The following is a 13159-nucleotide window of genomic DNA, read 5'->3' on the forward strand; positions in this document are numbered from 1 at the left end:
TCTATGAAAGAAAAAGGTATTAAAGCTGAAGATGTTAAGAATTTACCTCCTATTGAAGAAATACACAGTCTTAATTTACCGCCTGTTGAAGAAACATATGATCTTTATCCATCACCTATTGAAGAAACTCATGGTCTTGATAACCCGACACAGGTAGTAAAGGTAAATTCTCTCTATAGATATGATAAAGCTGAAATCCCATTTACTAAGTTTGCTAGCCCATGCTTAGATGAGTTTGATAAATTTATGGCTAAGCAAGAAGACTTTAATGCTTATTTTGGTAGAAAATTGAAATACAATTCAAATATGCTTGAACACTTGGGTGATTATATGGCCAATGTCAAAGGTGAACTTAAACTTATTAGTAAACATGCTTCTATGGTTACCACTCAAGTAGAACAAGTACTTAAAGCTCAAAATGATTTGCTCAATGAATTGAATAGTAAGAATAATGATAATGTTGTTAGAGTTATGACTAGAGGTGGTAAAATGACTCAGGAACCTTTGTATCCTGAAGGCCACCCTAAGAGAATTGAGCAAGATTCTCAGAGAAATAATATGGATGCATCTAGTCCTTCTAAAAGGAAGAAAAAGAAAATGATAGGACTTTGCATGCTTCTAGTGAACCTGTTACTGAAACACCTGAGAATCCAAATGATATTTATATTTCTGATGCTGAAACTCAATCTGGTAATGAACCTGAAACTAGTGTTACTCTATTGGAAAAATTCCATCGATTATATTTGGAGGTTTTGAATTTCCTCTTCTTACTGTCAAGAAGAAATATGATATTCTTATTATTCGGGATGTGCATATCCCCGTTGAGGTAACATAATGTTATTCAAAATTTCTCTGGTTCCATGTTATTCGGAATGAGTTCTTTAACAAGACTTGACCAACCTTGTTAGTGGATTCCTTTTGATGAGCATGAGATGGATGAAACTAGAAAGCACAACCTTTTGTACCCCACTTTTACTTTCTGTTATTTATATTAAATAAAATAAAAATAAATATTTTTCTGTCTGTTATCTGATTATCCGTGCAATATAAAAATACCCCGGAAATAAAAGTTCTCCAAATGCCCTGAAATTTAAATATGATTTTTTCTAGAATATTTGAGAATATTTGGCACTGAGAACACAGCAGGGGGGTCAACCACCTGCCCACGAGGGTGGAGGGCGCGCCCTACCCCCTGGGCGTACCCCCTGCCTCGTGGGCCCATGGTGTCCCTCCTCCACTTATCCTTTCACCCACACACTCCTTCTTCCTCCCGCAAACATGAATATCAAGCTCAAACCCGAGTCCAAGCTCATTTTGCTACCATTTTCGATCTCCTTGCTCAAAGCACCTCTCACAAAACTGCTTGGGGAGATTGTTCCTTGGTATGTGACTCCTCCATTGATCCAATTAGTTTTTGTTCTAGTGCTTTATTAATTACAAATTTTTGCTACTTAGGTGACCTTGTTCTTGAGCTTGCATGTCAAATTTGAATGGTCAAAAGTAGTTTTGATGCATGATATAGGCCCTAGGCACTTGTAGGAGTAGTTGCTATCAAAATTATTGAGTTTGGTTTACTTTTATTTTGAAGTTACTAAAAATTTCAGAATTTTTCAAAAAATGATGAAGAGACTTTTGAGGGGCTCATCGAGCCAAAGCTCGAAGGAAAAGGCACCGAAGCCTAAGTATAATCTGCCTCGCACCATGGAGGTTCGGTCGTGTGAATGGCCTCCTGATGATTTCTTGAGAGCAGCTGGGATTTATGAAGATTTTCATGAACTGGCTAAGAATGCAGGCCTCACCGCTTTCCTCCACGACCAACACGATCAGTATCTCTTACTCACAAATATTTTTGTGCGGAAATTTCATTTCCATTCTAGGATCTCACCACCTACGGTGGAGTTTCATTTATATGATGAGCATAAGGAGATGTCAGTTTATGATTTTTGTTGGGTTTGTTTAGTCCCTTTCGAGGGCAAGACAGAGGAACCACATCGCGAGGATGTGGATGGGTTTATTGATACTATCACTGTAGGGGAAACAAGGAAGGTTTCCGATGCACAAATGACTAGCATACATTTTCCTGTTTTACGCTACTTTGCATTATTTGCTAGTCGTTGTTTAATTGGTCGCGGAAACTGTGGAAACCTTAGTATCCCTGATATTATTATTTTGCTCCACGGTTTATACGATGATAACTCTGTTAGTATGGGCGGCATTATTGCTAAACGGTTAAGTCTGAACCGTACCAAGGGCCCCATCTTTGGAGGCATCTATGCTTCACGCCTAGCTGCACATTTTAACATACCTATTAGGCATTATGAGAAGGAAGAAAAAGTGTTGCCTCGTGTTTATCTAGATTATAAAAGTATGGTGGCACATGATTTTATTGTTAAGAATAGGGAAGGAGAGCTTAAATATAAATTGCTCTTTGATAAACATCATCCTGAGACTATTACCCTGCCTGCTCCTTCTTTGTTTGATTTATCTGTAGGCCAGTACCTTGTTCCGTTAGAGGCTATTCACGCCTACCGGAACCGTGCACCAGCCATGGAGCCAGAACCGGAACCCCAAGTTGATCCTTCACAACAGTCTAATTACCAGTGGGATCCAGAGATGATTGCCAGCCAGTGGCAATCGGAGTCTTCTTCTTCATCTCAGTACGACCCCAACTATTATTATGGATATCCGCCAGGCCAACCGTGGCCATAAACCAACTTAGGCCAAAAGCCTAAGCTTGGGGTAGTACGTATTTCTCACCGACATTACATTTATGTTCACACACTCATTGCTAGATGTCGGTGCTCATACTTTTTCATTGTATCATCCATGCTAGTTTATTTTCCTTTTTATGCTTTCTTCTTGTGTGTTTAATAAACCTTAAGAAAAACAAAAAAAATTAGTTGTAGATTTTAATTAGTTTTAATTTCCATGCTTGTAGTAGTAATTAAAAAGAGAACCCAAAAAGATTTCATGTTCTTCTTTTACTTGTTGGGAGCTCTCCCATGTAAATAGTTTTATTTCTTTTCTTTTCTTTGGGGGTCGATAGGAGAAGACCATGATTAAATTGTGGAAGTGGCTTTTATATACATTATTGTTGATCTGACAAAAGAGCCCATATTGCCTTGTCTTCTCCTATTTATTGAATGCTTGCAGATTCCAGCTTAGTCCAATGCACGCGCACTATTATTATTATTCACATCGTTCGGTCGTGCAAGTGAAAGGCAATTATGACGATATATGATGGACTGACTGAGATGAGAAAAGCTGGTATGAACTTGACCTATTTTGTTTTTGTAAATATGATTAGTTCATCGTTCCTGATTCAGCCTATTATGAATAAACATGTTTGCAATGACAACTAGAGATCATAGTTCCTTGTGCCATGCTTGATTAGCTATGAGTTATAATGGTTCACCTTGCGTGCCAACATGCTATTTAGATGGTTATGATGTGGTATGATAGGGTGGTATCCTCCTTTGAATGATTTAAGTGACTTGACTTGGCGCATGTTCATGCATGTAGTTGAAACAAAATCAACATAGCCTTCACGATATTTATGTTCATGGTGGATTATATCCTACTCATGCTTGCATTCGGTGTTGATCAATTTTAATGCATGTTCATGACTGTTGTCGCTCTCTAGCTGGTCGCTTCCCAGTCTTTTGCTAGCCTTCACCTGTACTAAGCGGGAATACTGCTTGTGCATCCAATCCCTTAAACCCCAAAGTTATTCCAGATGAGTCCACTATACCTACCTATATACGGTATCTACCTGCCGTTCCAAGTAAATTTGAATGTGACAAACTCTAAACCTTCAAATAAATATCCTGTTTTGTACGCTCGAATAGCTCATGTATCAACTAGGGTTGTCTGTATCTTCCATGTTAGGCGGGTTATTCTCAAGAGGAGTGGACTCCGCTCCTCACTCACGAGATAAATGGCTGGTCACCGGGTTGCCCAGTCCCATGCTTTATGCAAACTAAATCAAAATAATTGCAAACAAAACTCCCCCTAGGACTCTTGTTAGTTGGAGGCACTCGTTGTTTCGAGCAAGCCATGGATTGATGCTTGTTGGTGGAAGGGGGAGTATCAACTTTACCATTCTGTTTGGGAACCACCTATAATTCACTACTAGGAAAAGGCCTACTAATGGCGCACCTAATTTGGCCATTAATGGCGCATTAGTGGTGCGCCATTAGTGCCACGCCATTAGTATATTTTACTACTGGCGCACCACACGTGCGCCATTAGTATCTGGTATACTAATGGCGCACCTCAGATGCGCCATTAGTATATACAACAGTGCATCATTAGTATGCCTCCCAGGGGGCCATGTATACCCAGGTGCTTTGGCATACTAATGGCGCACAACAACAAGATGCGCCATGAGTAACTTCGGCATACTAATGGCGCACTGTTTAATGATGCGCCATTAGTATCCTTTGGCATACTAATGGCGCACTGTGATGTGATGCGCCATTAGTATGAATATTAGGTTTTTTTATTTTTTTATTCTCTGTTTTTTGCACAGGTTACAAAATGTATAATTGGACAAAATATAGACAGCACACATCAACAACAGATTCATCGAATACAATAGAAGATTAGTCTCTGAATACAATTCATCATATTAGTCTCCGAATACAATTCATCATATTAGTCTCCGAATTGAAAAGACCAAAGAAAGATAGAACATTATATTACAAGTCTCGAGACCGCGAGTAGCGAGTTTGTCTTCACATTACAAGTCGATATCGATCATCTAAACTACCATCACATAGAAGAGAGCTGCGGTCATCACGATGAGCATCATCACGACGAAACTCATCTTCATCCGGTTCCTCCAGCGCTCCCTCCCCTCTCCCGCTAGATAGCGGGCGTATCTAGATTCGACCTCGGCCCTAGTGGTGTACCCTTTGTAACTGTTACCGCTGAATCGGTGAACCTGTCTCCGACACTCCTCCCAGTCGTCGTAGACTCCGGGAACCTTACCCTTGTACACGACATACGACGGCATCGCTATGCAGTAGCCAAACGAAATGTTAGTACAAATTCACAGACAATACATAAGCAATATATAAGTATGCAACAGAACAATCGGAAGAGAAAAGCAAGACATTAATAGCATCGATTACATCTAAGTTGAACGACTCTCGAAACCAAAGAGACATACTACAAGTTCATTAAAGTTCAATTACAACATGAGCCAATCGATGTTTCAGAACTAGACACAACATCACTGCTTTCGACTCGACTCAAGGGACCGGAGCGTGGATGAAGCCGCCGTCTATCGTGGGAGTCATGAAATAACGGTCGTTGTCAGCCTGCATTTGTAGCATTGTGTCGATGTCACTGTTGGACGGTTGATTTCTGAGGTAGCACTGCCCCGAGGTACGAAGGACATCTCGATAGATGATTTCCGCAAACTCCGACTGGATGCGAAAGAATTCTTGTCTGATGTCCACGTCCTAGATTGCCGACACGCTCGCGGCCCAATCTTTGAGTTTACTCGGTAGCAGAAGTTGATGATGGTCCTGTACGATCGCCCGCATGTGATGGATGGTGTAGTAGGCACCCTTCTGACCGCCAGGCGGCTGCTTGACGAAGCAGAACGTCGTATTGTGGGAGAACACGTGCTTGCCGTACTTACGAATAGGCCTGGTGAAGGTGCCTCCAGATTTGGCGTAGCCGGGGAGAACATCATCAAGAACCTTCTTGACATTTGTGTAGTCTACGTTCGAATGACGGTCCGGGTTGAAATACTGGCCATGGAATATTTGGGGCTTAGGAGGATGAGCGTGCAATGTGTGTCACTGCAAAAAACATGAAATGTTAAAAGAAAAACGATCGAAATCTAAGAATTCATATGTTACGGGGCGGTTGAGGGGAGGACTTACTCGGGAAAGTAAGGCACGAGGAAGTTATCCTTATCTTGGTTTGCTAGAATGACGCCTTCGAGGTAAGAACTCGCGACTTGCCGGTCCCCAGCGCTGCCCAAGATCTTGGCACGCATGTAGAAGGGGTCGACTATCACGATGTCCGGGGTCTTGTCGCGAATGATCCGCATCTCCATACTAAGCGAAAATAGCCGAACGAAGGTGTAGTGCAGCGGATGAAGGTTCAACATAGCGTGGATGTCATCAAACCGCAGGACGATCGTACCCCGATGGAGTTATCCACAAAGCCCTTGCCCTCTGGCACCTTGGCCGCGAAAACCGGGTATGCCACATCCTTCTCTCTGAGATGCCGCTTCTCCAAAGAAAGAACACTGTCATGCAGACTCCACATAGCACCGGTTGCAGCATCGAGCATATTTCTCGGTAGCATCGGCCTACCTGCCACATGCAGCCTCCTCATTAAATCCTCAGGTGAAGGTGGCCCGTCCTGAGCACGGATCGTACTCGGTGCCGGCTGGCCCGCACCCTTGTTAGTCTTTCTTTTGCGTGCCTTCTTCTTCTCCTGTAATGGGACCGAGTTCTGCTCACAAACCGCCTTCTTGAGTGTGTTGGGGTGATAATATTTCGCACCTCGCCTATCTGATGCTCGGTGAAGTCGGCAGCTGGAGGCATCTCCTGAGAGCTGAACTGCAGATGACGCCTGTTGCAACTTGGCTTCTCCGCGGTACCAGCTAGATCGCGCATGTCTTTTGTTGGGTTGGGTTCTTCAGAAGGAGGCCCCATGAAGTCACCACCGTACCCATGATCAGCAAAGTACTGATCGACGTTCCCAAATGATCGGCAAATGTATCGTACCCATGAAGAGACCAATGCCGCCTCCGCCGGAGACACCAATGGCCCCGCCATCACGTTCTGCGAGTTGCTGGCCGTGAAGCTAGGAATCGGGGGCGGCCCCTGTTGGCCGCTCGCAATCCACGCACTAATCCTTTGGATCAAGGTAGGCACAATGGCGGTGATCGTCCTTCCGAGTTGTTGTTCCACTTGCTCTTGGACAATCTCCGGAATCCGCGCCACCTGTGCCCTGAGTTCTTGAACCTCGCGCGCCTGGCTTTCCGAGCTGGTCTTTTTCTCCTTTCGCCCACCAGTGTTATAGTATGACGACCATTTTGTCGACAAGCCTTTGCCGGCCACACGACCAGCTGACGTCGGCTTACTGCGCTTATCCTTGTTCTTCATTACATTCAACGCCCTATTTAGAGTGGTGTCCCAAGGGTTGCTCTTAGTCGACCCCGTGCTACTGCTTTCAGTCGCCTGCGGAAGGAATGTGAACCATTTAGAAATTTGGCTTCATTAATTAGAATGCAACCATATGGAGCTAATTACGCGGGGGTGTATTCCTTACCAGAACAAGCTCAAGCGCCCTGGTCTTCGGATCCGTGGTAAGCTCCTTTGTTTTCGGGTCCTTCTTGTACCGGGCCCTGACAAAGTTCCTGGTCTGCTTGTCACCGTATTTATCGAAGAGGGGCGGTAGGCCTTGCTCGGCACGGTCCGCCTCCTCCTTGTCCCATATAGGCTCCGCCACTCTGTAACCGCCGGGACCGAGTGTGTGTTCCTCTAAGTTCAGCTCCAGCATTTCTTTCCCCCACTTACTTGATTCGGAGTTTGCGGTGCTCGAGTAATTGATCTTGAAGTCGTTGTAGTCATCTTCGATGATCGAAGGATTTTTCTCCTTGATCTTCTCATAACTCTCACCTTTCTCGATCATTCTCTTCACATTGCTTTTCTAAGTAGACAGGGCCTTGCTCATCCTCGTGAGGGCAGCATTGTTCACTTTATTCCCTTTGAGGCTTGTGTTTTCAAATTCAGCGGGGAACTTGTATCGTTCGTGCAGCTTTGTGAAGAGGAGGTTGCGCAAATTCCCTCGGTCAGGATGCCTCAGGTTCTCGGTGTTGATCGAGACGGTGCTCCGGAGAATGCACCCGAGCTGAAGCGAGTACCCCTTGACTATTCGTTCGGGCGCCGTTGGATTCCCATCGGAGTCCACTTCAGTAACTTCCTCCTTGAGGGTGCGGAGCACGGTCGGGCGCCGGTCCTTCCGTTGCCTCTTCGGTTGGCTGCCATCTGTGCGTGCGCTGCCATCATCAGTGGTGGCACCCTCGGTGGCACCATCAGTGGTGGCATCAGTGGGGTCATCCTCGGCGGTACCATCAGTGGTCTCAAGATCGGTGGGGAAGGCGGCGTCTTCATACAAGTGAGGTTGTTCCTCCATTTCCTGGGACAGCTTCCAGAATGCCTTGCCGCCCGAACCCCCGGCCTCATCATTGTTGGCCATGTTTCTCTTTAAATAGGAACAAAGTTTGGTCAAAAAGTTGGTTATTGTCAAGGAACAAGATCATGGTCTCATCATTTAGGGTTTGTCGACACCGAGGCATCCTAAAAGCTAAGCTTTTATCATTGAGGGTTTTTCGATGCCGAGGCACCCTAAAAGCCTAAGCTTTCATCATTTCGGTTTTTATCGACACCGAGGCACCCTAAAAGCCAAGGTTGTATAATTAATGGTTTGTCGACACCCATGTATTAGTCACAAGTACCCCATATGTCCCATTTTTAGCAAAGTCATGCTAAAATTCACGGAAAATTTCAGCATGACCTTTGCTGAAAATAGGACATATGGAGTACCCGAATTTGCCGGAACGGAAGTTAATCGACATTCCAGCAAACTCAAGGGCCTCTAGGGTGGACAAGGCAAAAATGGCCTCCATCACAACATGGAAAATACATTGGCATGTGAAGAGGTGAAACAATATATGCATCTCCAAGCAGTATCATTCAACATTTATCATAACAGCGGAAAAAGAATTGAACAGATTATCATAACAGCGGAACACTGATGGTCTGGTATGGCAAGCATGCAAGCTGTAAAGTGACAACACTATAACTGTGAAAAGAGCAGAGTCCAGCCAAACATATCACACAAATTCCACTAAAATATAACCTAAGCCACACAAAACAAGTAATGAAACCTCCACCAAGAACAGAGCCATACTATAGCAGCAAGACTGTAGTAAGAAAGAACCAATTCCCAAGTCCCAAATTACTCATGGTACAAAGACACATGCAAATCCTTATGCAAGAAGTGTAGATTACAAAAGTTAGACACTCATGACTATAGTAGTCTACAGCAACTGCAGAATCACCAACACTGAAAGTCAAATCTATGGGTACCATGAAAAGAAGTTAACATGGACAGCAAGTAGCTGACACAAAACGAACATAGCCTAATTTAGCTAAGAAAACCCTCAGGTTGTAGTAGAAGATACTGCTCTAAAACATGTGATCCTTTTTGCATGCTTGGTTTAGTTAGTGTTACCTGCCAAGTGCACATGTGACAGTAGTTCTAGCAAGCAATGTTGCTGAAGGGTATAGCATGTAAATTGGGTCTTGGGCTATAAGTTTAGTGAACTACAGGCTACTGGGCTTCATGGCAATGAATATCTCACATAGATTTTAATCTCTTCGCTAGCTCCAAAAAGAAATTAGTAGTACATGTCTGAGTATTTGGATATGCTATCTATCTATCAGCAAGTAAATTATGCCATTTGAACAGATTTATACTATTTGAATGCCAAGCACATGACTGAATCTGAATGTGACTGAATCTGCAGGGATTAGATCCATCTACTAGCTAGGGGATCTAATAAATTTTGTCACTTGAACAGATTTACATTTGAATGCTTAGTACATGACTGAATCAGAATGTGCACTGCAGGGATTAGATCTATCTACTGCCACTCTCCGTTGAAATCCTCCTACCGGCAGGAAGATCCAGCTTGCGAGGGGGAGAGGGGGAGAAGAGGAGGGGGAGCTCATGGGGGCGGTGGTGTGGACGGGGCGACGAGGTGGGGCGACGAGGTCCGGGTGGTGGTGGTGCGATGAGGTCCGGGAGGCGACGAGGTCCAGGTGGTGGTGGTGCTCCAGCGACGGTGGTGTGGACGGGGCGGCGTCCGGGCCACCGGCGACGAGGGCGGCGGGGAGATGGCGTCCAACGAGGTGGGGCGACGGGGAGAGCGGCGCCGACATCGGGGCCCCAGGGCGATGGCGTCCAACGAGGCGGGGCGATGGCGTCCAATGAGGCGGCGGGGCGGCGTCGAGGCGGCGGGGCAGCGGCGTCGGGGCCGTGTCGAGGCGGCGTCGAGGCGGCGAGGCAGCGGCGTCGGGGCGGCGTCGAGGCGGCGGGGCAGCGGCGTCGGGAGAGGAGAGGGGAAGGGGATCGAGGGCGAGGGCGAGGGAGAGAGAGGGGATAGGATTGGGCCGGGTAGGAAATATGGATGGGGCAGCACAATACTAATGGCGCACCACCCCTCGGTGCGCCATAAGTACATCCATACTAATGGCGCACCTCACCCTGGTGCGCCATTAGTATTTTTTTTTGATTTCTGCTCGAGCCAACAGGTTATCTTCCACCTGACCTGATCCACACCAAGTTCCCTCTACTAGCTCGACTGGTCAGCAGCCAGTTCTCACACCAGGAGGTCCTGGGTTCGATTCCTAGGCTCCACAATTTTTTATGCATTTAAAATGCTGTTTGATACTTATTTGTGTTTAAATATGTTCAAACTTGTTTAAATCATAACAGTAATATTTTTTTATAAGACAGTAATAATTTTTTTATAAATATCATCAAACAGTAATGCCGGTGGAGCGGGGGAGGGTGCGCGGGGTGCGGGGGGTCGGCGGCGGCAGTTGAGTAGGGGAGGGGTGCGGGGGGTCGGCGGCGGCGGTTGAGTAGGGGAATCGAGGGTGCGGGGGGTCGGCGGCGGCAGCCGGTGGACCGGGGGGTACTCGGCAGCGAGGGGGACCGGATCTGGCGAGGTGGGATAGTGATCGAGATGGAGGGGGATCGAGATCGAGTGTCCATGAAATTTAAAAATATTCATGATAGTTCAAAAAGTGCCCATGAAATACAATCGAGAAATGAAGGCTACGATTTAAATACAATCGATCTTAGCTAGCTATCTGTTCACAATCTTCTTGCCCTTCTTTTTCGCAAATGGAGTTCTTCTGTGGAACGGACGTCCTTTAGGTAGGGTGGTCCTGCTTCTTCTTGTGGTGTATGCTGCTACTTCATCATCGTCGTCATATTCGATCCTCGGGTCGCCGTACTTGTCGAAGTCTTGCTCATTGGCTACTCCATCCATTCCGATGATCTTCCTTTTGCCTCTCCTCACGACAACACGACTGGGCTTTGACGGGTCGGTAATGAAGAAGCATTGGTCCACTTGGGAAGCCAGTACCCATGGCTCCTTTTTCGTGGTGACGTTTGCACCCGAGGTCTTGGATTTGGTTTTGAGTATAACCAAGGTGGTGAAATACCGGTCTTCTTTTAGGACGCTCTTCGCCCATCTGACACGGAACATCGGGACCTTCTCTCCAGCGTAGCTCAGCTCCCAGATCTCCTCGATCCTTCCGTAGTATCTGTCCTTGTCGTTATCGGTGTAGGATTCCATCGTTACCCCGGAGTTCTGATAACCATCGCTCTTCATGTCCTTGGCCTCGGTGTAGAATGTGTAGCCATTGATATCGTACGCCTCATAGGTCATCAGGTTGTGCTCGACGCCCTGTGACAAGGCGAATATGAGTTGTTCTTCCGCGGAAGAATCCTCATGTAAAGGGTACGACAGAAGCTTCTGCTTGAACCAACGCGTGAAACATGAGTTGTGCTCTTTGAGTATATCTCCGTCCGTCCTCTGTTCGCCTCGGTCATTGTACGTCTTCTTGATAAGGGTTTTGTGCTCTACCACCCAAGGATCGACCACGTCTATGTGTTGTAGCGCACTAGGTTTGCTCTTTCAAAGTCGGCGGGTCGACCCTCGAAGTCGACATGCATTTTGCGGCGACCCTCACGGTGACCCCATCCAGCAAGCCTGCCGAGGTGCCTGTTGATGGGCAGACCAACGGGGTTCTCGATGCCTAGATAATTCGTGCAGTAGGAGATGCACTCTTCGGTCAGAAAGCCCCTGGCTATGCTTCCCTCTGGACGTGACATGTTGCGAACGTATCCTTTGATGACACCGTTCATCCTTTCGAACGGCATCATGCTGTGTAGGAACATTGGCCCGAGTTGGATGATATCGTCCACGATATTGACCAGCAGATGCACCATAACGTCGAAGAATGCGGGCGAGAAGTACATCTCAAGCTCGCATAGTATCACCACGATCTCTTCCTGTAGCTTTCTGAGTTGCCTCACGCCAACAGACTTCTGAGAGATGACGTTGAAAAAGGTGCATAGGCCAAATAGCGTTTCACGGACGTGCGCGTCCATGATCCCACGGATTGCAACTGGAAGTATCTGCGTCATCAGCACATGACAGTCGTGAGACTTCATTCCGCTGAACTTCTGCTTTGCTGGGTCTAGGTATCTGCTTATCTTCCCCGCGTAACCGTAAGGAAGTTTTACTCCTAGGAGGCAGGTGAAAAACTGCTCGATCTCCTCCTGACTTAGAGTGAAGCATGCGGGAGGGTAGTCATTTCTGGTCTTCTTGGCCTTTTTGCCTTTGCGACGACTTTCCGTGTCCTTCTTCGCCTCATCATCATCATCATCATCATCATATATAGCGTGAAGCTCCTGCCTGATGCCCATTGATTTCAAGTCTGCCCTTGCTTTCGGCCCATCTTTGGTCCTCTCTGGCATGTTGTGCAGGGTACCAAGCAGACTCTCACACACGTTCTTCGTGATATGCATGACATCAAGGCTGTGAGGCACACGGTGGATCTTCCAGTATGGAAAGTCCCAGAAAACAAACCTCGTTTTCCATACCTTCAGCAGTGGCTCTGGCGCCTTTCACTTCTTTCCCGGCTCTGGCGCCTTTTGCTTCTTTCCCGGCAGTGGGCAATCTTTCCAATTTTTCAACAGCTCGTCTATTTCCTCGCCGCTCCTCGTAGGCGGGCGTCCTCGGGGTTCGGTTTCACCATCGAAAAGATCCTTGCGTTTTCTCCATAGGTCATCGTCGCGAAGCCACCTTCGATGTCCCATGAACACGGTTTTTGAAGACCCAGGATCTCTATCTAGCTGGTGATACGTTGTGCCATCCATGCACCTGACGCATCCAGAAAATCCGTGGACCACCTGCCCCGCGACATATCCGTAACCGAGATAGTCGTGCACCGTCGTGAGCAGCGCGGCTCTCATAGGGAAATATTCTTTCTCTGCGGCGTCCCACGTATTGGCTGGCGTTTTCCACAGCGTGTCAAGCTCCTCT

Source organism: Triticum aestivum, chromosome 1A (assembly GCF_018294505.1).
Source record: "Triticum aestivum cultivar Chinese Spring chromosome 1A, IWGSC CS RefSeq v2.1, whole genome shotgun sequence".
NCBI lineage: Eukaryota > Viridiplantae > Streptophyta > Magnoliopsida > Poales > Poaceae > Triticum > Triticum aestivum.